Raw genomic sequence first — 16,059 nt, forward strand, 5'->3', positions numbered from 1 at the left:
CTTAGATTCCATTATATTGACTTGACAAATACATGCTAACACATGCACATGCATCAATATTCAGCCACCTACAGGTAGGTATGTACACACAGAAGCTATATATATAAAGTCAGCCCTCCTTCTTTGCGATAGTTAGGTTACAGACACAAGTTCGAAAAAGGAATTTTCGCTAATAAATGCTGCACTAGGGTGGGCTAACTCTTAACTTAAAAAGTCACTGCCCCTTGCCACGAGCGAGTGGCCGAGCTGATGATTAACACAGTAAATACTGCCAAATATTGTTTTAATTTGGTCTCTATAACAGTTTATAATCATATGTACACTGTACAGTGCATTTGCACACATGTACACTACGTATTGGACACAGTAAGATTACAGTACAGTAGTGTGCTAAGGTAAAGTTTTACCGAGTCGTCCCTCTTAACAAGAGAATGCCTTGTCTCAGTCACGTGGTTTCCTCATATTGTTGAAGAATTGTGACTGGCAAGAGGGCTCTCAACGTGTGGAAATTGCTACGAAAGTTCGAATCTAAATTTCACTCCCTTTCATCTATTTCTTCCCTCTTAATGAGAGAATGCCTTGATGCAGTCATGTGGTTTCTTCATATTGTTGAAGAATTGTGACGGGCAAGAGGGCTCTCGAACTTGCGGAAATTACTCCTCAAGTTCGAATCTAAATTTCTCTCCCTTTCCTTTATTCCTTCTGCTCAATATTTCTTCGACGTTCTCCTAATTTTATCAGCTTTCTTATGTCTTGCTGTCCTAACTCTATGAGTATTATTTCTCTTAAGTTATATATATATGTAGATGTATGTATATATATATATATATATATATATATATATATATATATATATATATATATATATATATATATATATATATATATATATATGTATATACATATATATATATATATATATATATATATATATATATATATATATATATATATATGTATATACATATATATATATATATATATATATATATATATATATATATATATATATATGTATATACATATATATATATATATATATATATATATATATATATATATATATACATATATATATATATATATATATATATATATATATATATATATACATATATATATATATATATATATATGTGTATATATATATATATATATATATATATATATATATATATATATATATTTATATATATATATATGTATATATTTTATTTGTTCATTTATTTATTTATCTATTTATTTTTATTTTATTTAAATGGCGTGGATATTTCCACATTTGTTATTACTGCCTGCTTAAATGAATGGGAGAAGGGATCACAGTTGGGAGGTATTTGCATTCAAAGCTATATATGAGAGTATTGGATGATCTCAGCCATCCCAAAGATGGTTTGGACCTTTTTGGCGGAACTACTCTCAAGGGTTGGGTCATCGGAATCCAGGGGGATCCAATCCTTGAGGTGGGACTCTTGGCTTTTGGCCGGAAGCCCCTCATTACAGATATGGGGAGGATGATTCCATGTATCCTTGGTTTCAGTCCTAACAGGCGAGTTCAGCTTACACCTGTGCCTCTATATCTGTTTTGATGCTATCCTTCGTGTAGAGTATGGAGCGGACCATCTGGGAAGTATACTCTCATTGTGCCGATAGTGGAGAATGCAAATTTCCTTTCCAATGTATAATACTTTCTTAAAATTCTCGAGCAGGTAAACCAACAAAACCAAAAAAAAAAAAAAAACAAATATCCCACCCTTAACTATGGACCCTTCAAATACTGACTCCCCATCCCCTGGATTTGCTGACTCTCCCCCCCCCCCCCCCCCCGGAACTGTTGACGACCTCTGATAATGTGATAAGGGAAAGTTCTGTTGATGACCTCGGAACGGGAAAGGACCATTCTACTGATATTTCAAAATTGAGTAATTTGGGTAACACGAGGATACTTCGAATCCTTCATGTTACCCAAATTTCAATAGAGAAAAATTGAATGGTACGGATGCATAAAAGAAATATGGATGAAACTTGAAGCTGAAAAATGGGATTCATGGATATCTTACAGTAATTATGATGAAGCATGTACAGTAGTGTAATAAGTAACCTGAATAATATTAAAATTAATAACTTGAATGTCGCGACTGCTCTCTGCAATAAGGTTCCAAAAGATTTGGATGTGTACAGGCCTGCCGATTGGTTGGAAAAAGACGCAGATTTAGTTATGCCCTCCCAGAGAAATCCAAAACCACCGATGTGGCTTATAGCTGAATCAAAGGGGGTTACAGGGAATTATTTTAAAATATGCAAATTGATTCAGAAAAAAGTAGGAACTATTGCACCAAGCGATATATCTCGTTTTGAAAAAAATAGTTTCCTTATCCATGCCAAATCCAGTACACAGTCTGTAATATTGTCCAACATGAAAACAAGTAATGATGACATTAAGTTAGATGTCAAACCCCACCTAAATTTTAGCTACGGAAGGGGGTTAGTTTTTAACAGAGATCTATATGAATTTTCAGAGGAGGAGATACTGGCCATGTGTCCACTAAATGTATGGAAAGTTCACAAAGTCCCAGGTACATCAATGATAATCCTTACGTTCCAGGATGCTGATGTACCTTTTCATATTATTATTGAGAACGAAAGGATTAAAGTAAGACCATTCAAGGAGAAGCCACTGCAATGCTTTATTTGTTTTAAATTTGGGCACCCGTCTAAAGTTTGCAAAAGTGAGATGTGTGGTATTTGCTCCAAATCTTACCATGGAGAGTGTGCACTTGGAGCCAGGTGTTTAAATTGCAGCTTGAATCATAAATCCACAGACAAGAGCTGCGAGCTATATAAGTTGGAGGAAGCTGCCCTCAACAAATTGAACTTAGAACATATAAGTGTGACCCATGCCAAAATCTAATACATATGCTAAGGCATTGAAATCAAACCAACCTAGTACTGCCAATAGCTAAAAAAAAAGTATACCATCTGATAAAATGTCAAATAACGAGGTAACCATATTACCTCCTTAGGCTTTACCACGGTGTATTAACACTAGGGTATTGCCCATTGCTGTACAGCCTTCGTCCCCCATTACAAAAAATAGTACAAACCTCCCTCAGGCTATGTCCTTGCCTGATTTGATGGAGGTTCCACTTAAGACCAACTTACCTGATGCACCTCTTGTAGGAAAGGTGCAAAAACCTAGAATCCCACCATCCATTAATCGTAAAAGAGGGAGACCTCCATCTCTCTCTCCCCCCTCCATTAGAAACATTAAGGTTATGACATCAAATAAATTTCATGTTTTGTCTGTTGTTGTTTCTAATGAACCAGAAGATAAACTGAATAAATCAGAAATTCAAGTTGAGGTCCACCATCCACCTCAACAAATAGATCAAAAGGATACAAAGAAAAACACAAACGTAAAACCCAACATAACAAGACCATCTCTGAAGAAACCTACAGGTAATACTGTTAGATTAAAAACTGCTAATGGGAAGACCTCATCCAAGATGTCTTCCAGAAATAATCCATAGTTTTCTCCTCAATTTTGCAGTGGAACTGTCAGGGTTTGAGGGCGAAATATGAAGAACTTAAGCTCCTAATTCATGAACATTCCCCCATAATTGTATGTTTACAGGAAAGTATGCTTGATTCTAACACTCCTAGTCCTTGAGAGTATGTTAGCTCTAGAACACCATATAATCAACAAGCAGGCAGCCTTGGCGGAAGTCTCCTGTACATTTGTTGAGATGTTCGCCAAATACCTATTTGTTCCGTAACTGACATACAAACCACACTATTTAATAGGGGTTACTACTTTCGGCGTAGCTGAAATGACGAGCCATTAGAATTTTAACGAGGGTTTACTACCCCACCGCTAGTTAGCGGGGGTTAGGGAGGGTAGCTTGCTAACCCCCCCCTCTCATACACACCTGTGCTTGAGCTCACTTTGCTCTCGGCTCGGGTGGTAGTCGGACGTGTCCGCTCTCACCCTCGCCTCTCTGACAGCCATTAATGTCTTTTTGCTTTCTCTCCTACAGGTTTGTGTGTGAAGTTGGCCTCTGCGAAAATGCGCAAATGTCCTGGATTACCCGACCGCCCTTGTGATACATTTATGTTGGTGGTCGAGATGTACCCTCACACCCTTTGTCCTTACTGTAGGGGCCAACGGTGTGATAGTAGTAATAAGTGTGGTGAGTGCAGGGAGTGGTCTACCTCCCAGTGGGAGAGGTTTTCTCGGCGACGGAAGAAGTCCAGGCGGGATATTTCTCCTTCGAAGATTTCTTTGAAAGGAGAAAATCCCAAGGACTCTTCTTCCGCTGCCCAAACCTCCTCCGAAGCTCCCACTCGATCAGTTTCTTTTGAGAGACGGTCGAGTGGTAGTGTAGACCGTAGTTCTGTTTCCCGACCTCGGGGTTCGAGAGATGGCGTTGCCTCCCCTAGCGAGGCAGCTCCACCTCTTCCCCCGGGGGAGGATTTAAATGTTAATGTAACTGATTTATTCAACCTTTGGTCTTCCTTGGGGCTCGAGGGTTCGCCCTCCAAGGAAGCCTTGATTGACATCATCCGGTTGGGTGCCGCTGTCAAGCAATTGCCGACTTTGGCAGAGGTTGATACTCTGTCGATTGTCGACGTTGTGGTGTCAGAGGTATCCAATACGGTATCTCCTAATACCTCTGCAACTTCTCCACCTGCAGTAGCTGAAGGCTTAGTTTCTCGCGGTCCTGCACAACCTACGAGGGAGAAACTAAGTCCAACAGTCTCTCCTGCCGGTGACTCTCCCCCTCGGGGGAGTTCACTCACAGAGACTCCTCTTCGAAGGACTGCTGAAGGTGAGCTTGCTGACCCAACGGCCCCCAGAGGTCGTATACGTCGTAAGGCTCGCCTTCCTCTTTGCCGGAGAGGCCTTCCTTCACCTTATAAGACGGTGAGGAGGCGCCTCTTCGGTTCACCATCACCGTTGCAGTCCGCCGTAGAGGAGCCTCGCCATCGATCTCCGACTGTTCCTGCTACTACCCTGGACCTCTCTGCGGATCGTTTGTGATCCCCTTCGGTGGAAGGTCGTCCTTACAAAGGGCTCGCTGACCTTCCACCCGTCAGACCTGCTGACCTGCCGTCGCCGTTCCTGGCTGCTGATGCGCTTTATGCGGCAACCAAACCTGTTTTCAAAAAACAGGCACCAGTCCCTTCGGGGCAATAAGGGCGTACGCGCCAATGAGCGCACATGTCCCTTACGCGCCATGCCAAGCATGCGCGCCAACGTTCTCCTGACCTCACTGAGGTTTCGGAGATAGCGCGTTAGCGCTCACCTGCTGCTGCCGTTCGTGACTTAGCGCGCCAGTGCTCACCTGCGCGCCAGTGCTCACCTGCTGCCGAAGTTCCTGATAAAGTGCGCCAGTGCTCACCTGCGCGATAGCGCTCACCTACACGCCAGCGCTCACCTGCGCGCCAGCGCTCACCTGCTCGCCAGCGCTCACCTGCTCGCCAGCACGCCAATGCACGCCTTCAACTTGCTGTGGGCCATGCGCGCCAGCGCTCTTCTGCGCGCCAGCATTCACCAACTCTCTAGCGCTCTCCTGTGCTCCAGTTCTCGCCTGCGCGCCAGCGCTCTCATGCACGCCAGCGCTCTCCTGCTCGCCCACGATCTTCGGATCTGGGTGCGGTAGGGAAGTTTAGGACTTCCCCTACTCGCCAGCGCTCGCCAACGCGCCGTCTGCTTTCATCTGCGCGCCATCCCTCGCCACGCGCCCACGAGGATGCGCGCCCACGCCCATCTCCCACAGCAGCAACGCATCGCCAGCCTGATGTGCGCCCACAAGAGGCACGCCAACGAGCGCAGGTTCCAGCTGCGCGCCCGCGCGCGCGCCCAACGGTATCTTCCAGGATGCAAGATCTCTCGCCCGCACGGGCTCTTCATCCTGGTTCTGCACGCCCGCGCGAACATTCACCCGCGCGAGCGCACGAACAGCTTCCTGCGCACTCTCCTACGCACCATCGCTCGCCTGCGCACCCTCGCAATCGCCCTCGTGCGCGCGCATCAGCAGTCTCCCGTGCGCAACCCCGGGTATTCACCATCGTGCGAGCGCCAACGCGCTCCCTAGCACGTTCGCCAATACCCTCCCACGCGCAAGGCTGCAGGACAACACGCGGCAAGGTCACCATCGCTGCACCCCCCCCCCCCAGGCAATCGCAAAACAGCGCGCTCGCCGGTGAGGGGGAAGGTTCCAGAAAGGTCCAGGGACATTTCTTTTTTTTTTTTTCTTCCCTCTTAATGAGAGAATGCCTTGATGAAGTCATTGAGCTTCAGCACGGCATTTCATTCCCGTGCTGAAACTTGGTGACGGGTAAAAGGGCTCTCGAACTTGGGGAAATTGCTCCCCCAGTTCGAATCTAAATTTCTCTCTTTTACCTTTTTCTTTTTCTCAATATTACTTCGACCTTATCCTAATTTCACAAACTTTCTTTAGTCTTGCTTTCTAAACTCTATGAGAAAAATTTCCCTCATTATATGTGTGTATATATTATGTACATATATATTTATTATTTTTTTTTTTCTTTTCTCCTATGGCTTGGATGTTTTTACATCCATTGTAGCCCCGGCGGGGATGTTCATACATCCTTTATTGCTGCCTGCTTTGATGAGTGGGAGGAGGTATCACGGTTGGGAGGTGTTTGCATTCAAAGCTATATGTGAGAGTATTGGATGATTTCAGCCATCCTAAAGATGGTTTGGACCTTTTTGGCGGAACTATTCTCAAGTGTTGGGTCTTCGGAATCCAGGGGGATCCAATGCTTGGGGTAGGACTCTCGGCTTTTGGCCGGAAGCCCGTCATTATAGATATGGGGAGGATGATTCCATAATTTCTTGGTCTCAGTCCTAACAGGCGGGTTCAGCTTACACCTGTGCCTCTATATCTGTTTTGATGCTATCCTTCGGGTAGGGTATGGAGTGGACCATCTGGGAAGTATACTCTCATTGTGCCGATAGTGGAGAGTGCAAATTTCCTTTCCGACGTGTGATGGCCTAACATTCTCGAGCAGGTACATCAAACTAACTCTTTTCTCTCTCTTTAGTATAATGGATTCTTTAAGGAACGAACCCCCATCCCCTGGATACGCTGACTCTCCCCCGGCACTGTTGACGACCTCTGCTAATGTGATAAGGGATAGCTCTGTTGATGACCTCAGAACGGGAAAGGACCATTCTACTGATATTTCTAAATCGAGTAATTTGGGTAACACGAGGAAACTTCGAATCCTCCATGTTACACAAATTTCAATAGAAACAAATTATGATGATCTATGTAAAGCATTTGAATGCTATGGATGCATAAAAGAAATAAGGATGAAACTTGAAGCTGAAACTTGGGATTCATGGATATCTTATAGTAGTTATGACGAAGCATTTAGTGCAATAAGTAATTTGAATAATATTAAAATTAATAACTTGAATGTCGCGGCTGCTCTTTGCGATAAGGTACCAAAAGATTTAGATGTGTACAGGCCTGCCGATTGGTTGGAAAAAGACGCAGATTTAGTCATGCCCTCCCAGAGAAATCCAAAACCACCGATGTGGCTTATAGCTGAATCAAAGGGGGTTACAGGGAATTATTTCAAAATATGCAAATTGATTCAGAAAAAAGTAGGAACTATTGCACCAGGCGATATATCTCGTTTCGGAAAAAATAGTTTCCTTATCCATGCCAAATCCAGTACACAGTCGGTAATATTGTCCAATATGAAAATAAGTATTGATGACATTAAGTTAGATGTCAAACCCCACCTAAATTTTAGCTACGGAAGGGGCGTAGTTTTTAACAGAGATCTATATGATTTTACAGAGGAGGAGATACTGGCCATGTGTCCATTAAATGTTTGGAAAGTTCATAAAGTCCCAGGTACATCAATGATAATCCTTACGTTCCAGGATGCTGATGTACCTTTTCATATTATTATCGAGAACGAAAGGATTAAAGTAAGACCCTTCAAGCAGAAGCCATTGCAATGCTTTAATTGTTTTAAATTTGGGCACCCGTCCAAAGTTTGCAAAAATGAGAAGATGTGTGGTATTTGCTCCAAATCTTACCATGGAGAGTGTGCACTTGGAGCCAGGTGTTTAAATTGCAGCTCAAATCACAAATCCACAAACAAGATCTGCGAGCTATATAAGTTGGAGGAAGCTGCCCTCAACAAATCAAACTTAGAACACATAAGTGTGACCCATGCCAAAAGACTATTAAATAAATCAAATACATATGCTAAGGCATTAAAATCACACCAACCTAGCACTGCCAATAGCTCAAAAAAAAGTATACTATCTGACAAAATGTCAAATAACAAGGTAACCATATCACCTCCTGAGGCTTTACCACGGTGTATTAACACTAGGTCATTGCCCATTGCTGTACAGCCTTCAGCCGCCATTACAAAAAGTAATACAAACCTCTCTCAGGCCATGTCCTTGCCTGATCTGATGGAGGTTCCACTTAAGACTAACTTACCTGATGCACCTGTTGTGGGAAAGGTGCAAAAACCTCGAATCCCACCATCTATTAATCGCAAATAGAGAGACCTCCATCTCTCTCTCCACCCTCCATTAGAAATGTTAAGGTTATGACATCAAATAAATTTGATGTTTTGTCTGTTGATGTTTCTAATGAACCAGAAGATAGACTGAATAAATCAGAAATTCAAGTTGAGGTCCACCATCCACCTCAACAAATAGATAAAAAGAATACAAAGAAAAACACCAACGTTAAACCCAACATAACAAGACCACCTCTGAAGAAACCTACTGGTAATAATGTTAGATTAAAAACTGCTAATGGGAAGACCTCATCCAAGATGTCTTCCAGAAATAATCCATAGTTTTCTCCTCCATTTTGCAATGGAACTGTCAGGGTTTGAGGGCGAAATATGAGGAACTTAAGCTCCTAATTCATGAGCATTCCCCCATAATTGTATGTCTACAGGAAAGTATGCTTGATTCTAACACTCCTAGTCCTCGAGAGTATGTTAGCTATAGAACACCATATAATCAACAAGCAGGGAGCCATGGCGGAAGTCTCATGTACATTCGTCGAGATGTTCCCCAAATACCCATGTCTATACGTACAACCCTGCAGGCAGTTGTTGTACAAATTGATATAGGGAGAAAATGTACAATATGCTCTCTGTACTTACCTCCAAATGATAATATTTTATATGATGATTTAGCAGAGGTCATTCAACAACTCCCTCAACCTTTTCTCTTACTGGGAGATATGAATGGTAGACATCCTTTATGGGGTGATGTTTTGGCCAACACAAGGGGCAATATTATCTCATCAATTGTGGAGAATGAGGATGTGGGACTCCTTAATACAGGAGAGCCCACACACTTCCATGTTCAGACAGGTACTTTGTCATGCATTGACCTTTCAATTGCAAGCTCTAACTGCCTTCTTGATTTTGATTGGAGGACATTAGATGATTGGCATACTAGTGATCATGCACCAATCATTATAAACACCAACAAGGGTCCGCCTTTGCAAAGATCGCCACATTGGAATCTAGACAAGGCAGACTGGGTTAAATTTTCCGAGCTAAGTGAAATCGAAGGGAGAGCGGAACAGTTTGAAAGTGTTGATGATGCCATAGACCTACTGAATGGAACTCTTCATACAGCAGGAGTCAATTCAATTCCAAAAACCACAGGGTTATTCAAACGACGACCAGTCCCGTGGGGGTCTTCAGAACTAACTGCACTCCACAGAGCCACAAGAAGATCTCTAACACGATTGCGTAGACGCAGAACTGATGAGAATTTAACTATGTACAAGAAATGTAGAGCACAGTTCCGTCGTGCCATGAAAGAAGCAAGGCGCCAGTCATGGATGTCTTTTGTTTCCTCCATTAACAGTAGAACACCACCATCTTCTGTGTGGAGGAAAGTAAAAAAGATAGCTGGCAAATTCACCCCCAACCCACCACCAGTGTTGAAGGTGAATGGCCAGTATGTAACTGAAGCAAATGAAGTTAGCAATGCCCTGGCTAATCATTTTTCAAATGTATCCAGCAAGTGTGAAAGAGCCCCTGGTCACCAGTATAGGAGCACTGAAGAAAAGAAAATTTTAAATTTTGCAACAAGAAGGGAAGAGTCGTATAATTCTCCTTTCACTGAAAGAGAATTTGATTCCGCACTTGCTCATTGCAACGATACAGCCCCTGGACCCGATGGAATTCCATATGCAATGATTAAACATGTACATTTTAATACAAAGCTATTTATTTTGAGCATTATTCATAGAATATGGCATGATCATAGTTACCCAAGTGTTTGGGAACTAGCCATTATTTTAGCCTTTTTAAAACCCGGTAAAGACAAGTTTTTAGCAGCAAACTATCGTCCTATTGCATTGACATCTTGTTTATGTAAAATCATGGAGAAGATGGTCAATGCAAGGCTGATATGGTACCTTGAAAAGAAAGGTATTTTATCACCGATTCAGTGTGGATTCCGAAAAATGCACTCAACGACTGATGTGTTGATACGACTTGAGTCTTCTATTTGTGAAGCCTTTGCTTCCAAACAGCACCATGTTACAGTATTTTTTTACCTTGAAAAGGCATATGATACCACATGGAGATATGGTATTCTTAAAACCATTCATGAATTGGGATTGAGAGGAGAGCTGCCACTATTTATTCAGGCATTTCTTTCACGTAGAGTTTTTCAAGTGAGAGTGGGGGAAACTCTATCAGAGAGTAAGTGCCAGGAAGAAGGAGTTCCTCAGGGTAGTGTGCTGAGTGTAACCCTTTTTGCACTAGCAATTAATGGGATATCCTCAGCCATTCCCCAGGATGTTCTCTCAACATTATTTGTGGATGATCTCTCAATATCATTTGCTGGCACTAGAATGGCAATGGTTGAGAGAAAAATCCAACTCTCTATTGATAAAATTATCCAGTGGGCTTACATGAATGGATTTAAGTTCTCGACAAGTAAAACTACCATTGTCCATTTTTGTCGTATCCGGGGAGTACATCCAGACCCGGATATATACATTAAAGGTCAACGGATACCATGTGTATCGGAAACCAAATTTTTAGGTTTGATATTTGACTATAGACTTACATGGGTTTCTCACCTAAAAGCGCTAAAAGCTAAATGTGTTGAAGCTCTGAATATCTTAAAAGTATTGTCCCATACATCATGGGGGGCAGACCGCAATACTATTTTAAAATTATACAAGGCCTTGATTTTTTCCAAAATTAGTTATGGTTGTGAGGTATATTCTTCAGCCACCCCAAGCCGGTTAAAAATATTAGACTCGATACATCATGCAGGTATTAGATTGTCTACTGGAGCTTTTAAAACCTCGCCTATCCCAAGTCTCCTTGTTGATGCTGGAGAGTTGCCTCTAGACCTTTACCGAATGTCTTCCATTCTTCGGTATTGGTTTAGATCGCAAAGACTCCCTTACTCTCTAGCCTTTCAGACTGCAAGCCTTGTAAGACACGCATCATACTTTGAGTTGCACCCAAAATCTCCTCAAACTTATGGCTTTCGGGTGAAACGATTATTAAATAGTCTGGATATAATTAGAAATAAGGTACTTCTATTCAAGGTATCATCAACGCCTCCATGGAAGTTACCAGAGATATCTTTTTGTAAATATTTTATTGGAGATAAGAAGAATATGTCAGACCTAGAAGCCAGGTCTCTTTTTAATGAACATGTTAAAGAACATAGAGGATCAACTTTTATCTATACTGATGGCTCCAAATCTGATGCTGGCGATGGATTTGGAGTACATAGTAATGGTTTTAATTGTAGAGGTGCACTTCCTCTGACCGCTTCCATATCTACTGCCGAACTGTATGGCATATTAACCGCTATTGAGAAAATAGCGTTGGAGAAGGAGGGTAATTTTACAATTTTTAGTGATGCAAGGAGTGTCCTTCAAGCTATGGAAGTTTTTAATTCTAATAACCCTCTAGTTTTAAAGATTTTAGAATGGCTTTCCCTTATTGGACGGAGAGGTATAACAGTTCAATTTTGTTGGGTTCCAGCACATGTAGGTGTGTCCGGGAATGAGAAGGCAGATTCACTGGCTAAGGAGGCTGCATCCGAGTTGCTGCCAAGAAGGTATCCCATTCCCTGTAATGATTTCTTACCTGACATCAAGAAATTGGTTTGCAATAAATGGCAACAGCAATGGGATAGTCAAGATGGCAATAAAATGAGGGAAGTAACAAATGACATATCTCCTTGGAGGTATAATATGATGCCTCGAAAATGGGAGACGTCTCTTTGTCGTCTCCGTATTGGTCACACTAGGTTGACACATGAGTTTCTGCTGAAGGGCCAACACAACCGTATTGTGACAACTGTTTAGTACCTCTAACAGTAAGGCATTTGTTGACCGAATGCCCCAATTATAACAACTTGCGGAATAGATATTTGTTTGAGGCTCGAGGTGAGGGTGGCAGGTTCGTCCTTGCCATGATTCTTGGAAATGATGTGTCCTACCATGCAAGTGGCATTTTTAGATTTCTTTCAGAAGCAGGTCTTCTGAAAAATATTTACCTTTTATGACATTCAATTTTTATGATTTTAATTGAATACTCTTTAATTTTTTATTTTATTTCATTTTTTATTTTTGTATACATAAATTAAATGTTACCGGCGTCAATGACCTTAGATGTCAGGATGCCTGAAAACTTTAAATCATTCATTCATTCTTCTTTTTCTTTACAGGTGACCCCCCTATGGAAACTCCTCCCAGGGATATATCTATCCCTGTCCCTCCAGAGGGAGTGTCTGATAGCACAGCAATCAGCCAGCAGCCTTGGTTTGGGGCACTTATCAGAGTGGTCACGCAGGCTGTCAAGCCTGTTCTCTCTGATTTGGGCCACAAATCCTTGGCTGGGTCTACTCCCTTGAAGAGAAAAAGAGAAGTTTCGGACGCGGTGACTTCACCGAGGACTAAGCTGTCTCCTCGTAAGCCTTCGAGGCAGGCCCCCTCCCCCCCAGATTTTTTCTCCCTCCCCTTCGGATGAGGATTACCCGTTCTCAGGGGAGTCACGCGAGGTGAGACGTTCCCCCATCACACCAATGAGGGAAACCCCACCTTGCGCTGGAAAGTCTTCTCGGGTAGGGGCAGAGAAGATCCTACCTCCGTCGTTGTTGGAGTCCTGCATCCCTCCCAGGAGGGAGTCGAAAGACTCCAAGACAGTACCGGAGTCCTCGTCAAGACTTAGAACGGAGCCAGCCAGTCACTCAGAGAACGTCCGCGAGTCTCCCCAAGAAGAGGCTTTTGGGGACAGGAGACTTCGCTGCTAGTCCTTCCGGAGGAGAGCTGCAGGAGTCAGAACATGCATTTTGGCAGGTTCTGACCCTTATGAGGACTTCAATGAGTTTGCTGACCTAGAGATTCCTCCTCGAGAGGGCAAAGACACGGTCTTGGACCGAGTTTTTGGGACTCAAAAAGCCTCTAAGGCCAGTGCACCTTTGCCCTGGTCTCAAGGGGTTAAGAGTTCCAGGGACAAGACCGCAGTCCAGCTCTCTGAGCTAGCCTCCTCCAGCCGATCCAGTGCCGGCAACAAGCTTCTCCCACCTTCTCGTGTGCAGCAGAGGAGGTACTTCGAGATCGTATAGGAGCCTTGTTTAGCTCTTCCCCTTCACCATTCTTTGGAAGAGCTTACCAGGGGAGTCCCTCTTGAGAGGCTCTCCAACCGGCAGGTTGTGTTCTCTCGTAATTTTGGATTTTATTCAACGCTATGATGCTTTCTCCAGCCTCTTCTGCTTCTGGAAAGTTGAGTATTATCTTTACTTTGTATAAATGTAAGCTTTTGTCGTTTTGAATTAAATAAAAAATAATGTTAACGTAAACAAGAGCTGTTGCCTACCGGAGGCGTCATGGATGCTGTTGCTCGCTATGCATGAGTCATTTAGTTAGCCAGAGCGACGTTCCCGGTCGTAATGCTTTAATAAATTTAGCTATTTAGCCATCCTACTGGAAATTCTTTATATTATGCCGTTAGTATTTATCTGTTTCGGCGATGTAGTGTGATAATTTTATTGAAGCTATAGGTCTAGATTTATACATGTAAGATATTGTTGAATAATTTCCTCTTCCAAGATTGTATACGAGAGAGTTTCGGTGATTTAGGTAATCGATTCTCACCGCACCTAGGCTAGTAGCCTATGGGGCTTTAGTATACTTTCGCACACCTCCCCGATTGTTCTTTTCTTCTCTGGAAGTCTAAGATCAATCCCTTTTCCCTCTGAGTTAGCCTAGGCTTAACCCTAGTTGGTTTTGGCTGGATAGTATTCAGGTAAAACTATACTGGGGTGGTTCTGTCCTTGTCCTGCAGCCAGAGTGACTGGTTTGGGCTCGGTTAGAACATCAGAGTATTCTGTCTGGGGTCTGTGGCTGCCTGGCAGAGCGAATAAGATTCCTTTGCTAGGTTAGGCTGCAGACATAGGAGGCTTGACCTCCCTAGGCCACATCTGAAGGTTTCTGTACGAGATGATTCCTTCTTTCTGTGGTTTAGCAGACTAGTCCTGTGCTGTTATCCCTAGGTTGGAGAATAAGATTTTCCGTTGCCTGAGGAAATAACAGCACCAAACTTCGTTCCTGTATTGCTGGAGGTGGCAAGTGCTGCCAGCCTCCTTGCTATATTAGACGACCCTAGGCTATTATTATTATTATTATTAGCAAGATGCTATAAGCCCAAGGGCTCCAGCAGGGAAAAATAGCCCAGTGAGGAAAGGAAATAAGGAAATAAATAAATGATGAGAATAAATTAACAATATATCATTCTAAAAACAGTAATAGCGTCAAAACAGATATGTCCTAAATAAACTACTGTATTAACAATGTAAAAAACAGATATGTCATATATAAACAATAAAAAGACTCATATCAGCCTGGTCAACATAAAAAAATTTGCTCCAACTTTGAACTTTTGAAGTTCTACTGATTCAACTACCCGATTAGGAAGATCATTCCACAACTTGTTAACAGCTGGAATAAAACTTCTAGAATACTGTGTAGTATTGAGCCTCATGATGGAGAAGGCCTGGCTATTAGAATTAACTGCCTGCCTAGTATTACGAACAGGATAGAATTGTCCAGGGAGATCTGAATGTAAAGGATGGTCAGAGTTTTGAAAAATCTCATGCAACATGCATAATGAACTAATTGAACGACGGTGCCAAAGATTAATATCTAGATCAGGAATAAGAAATTTAATAGACCGTAAGTTTCTGTCCAACAAATTAAGATGAGAATCAGCAGCTGAACACCAGACAGGAGAACAATACTCAAAACAAGGTAGAATGAAAGAATTAAAACTTTTCTTCAGAATAGATTGATCACCGAAAATCTTGTAAGACTTTCTCAATAAGCCAATTTTTTGTGCAATTCAGGAAGAGACAGACCTAATGTGTTTCTCAAAAGTAAATTTGCTGTCGAGAATCACACCTAAAATTTTAAGAGTCATACAAATTTAAAAAAACATTATCAATACTGAGATCCGGATGTTGAGTAACCACCGTCCTTGACCTACTTACAATCATACTTTGAGTTTTATTAGGATTCAACTTCATACCCCATAATTTGCACCATGCACTAATTTTAGCTAAATCTCTATTAAGGGATTCACCAACCCCAGATCTACATTCAGGGGATGGAATTGATGCAAAGAGAGTAGCATCATCTGCATATGCAACAAGCTTGTTTTCTAGGCCAAACCACATGTCATGTGTATATAGTATGAAAAGTAATGGGCCAAGAACACTACCCTGTGGAACACCAGATAAGATGAGCTTTCTTAGCCACTGGGGTTAGTCTCATACTAGAACGGAGTTTGTAGGACCCTCATCCCTCCCCTCCCCCCCCCTGTCCTTTGGTGATGGCCTAGCCATCACAAAATCTCTGGCCACCGTCCTACATTCGACCCTAGTGTAGGGTAGGTTGTGGGACTGGCTTAGACTTCTGCCGGCTGGCAGAAGCCTATTCTCTGTTGTGTGCCATTCAGACCTCTCTTGGTCTGCCATCTGTATATCTGCTGGTA

General features: G+C 42.4%; 1 protein-coding gene across 1 annotated transcript in view; it reads left to right on the top strand.

The window, feature by feature from the left end:
- The window catches only part of LOC137643984 (E2F-associated phosphoprotein-like), a 393,029-nt gene that overhangs the window by 146,982 nt on the left and 229,988 nt on the right, over nt 1-16,059 (top strand). The window lies entirely within an intron of this gene.

This window comes from Palaemon carinicauda, chromosome 7 (assembly GCF_036898095.1).
Source record: "Palaemon carinicauda isolate YSFRI2023 chromosome 7, ASM3689809v2, whole genome shotgun sequence".
Lineage (NCBI taxonomy): Eukaryota > Metazoa > Arthropoda > Malacostraca > Decapoda > Palaemonidae > Palaemon > Palaemon carinicauda.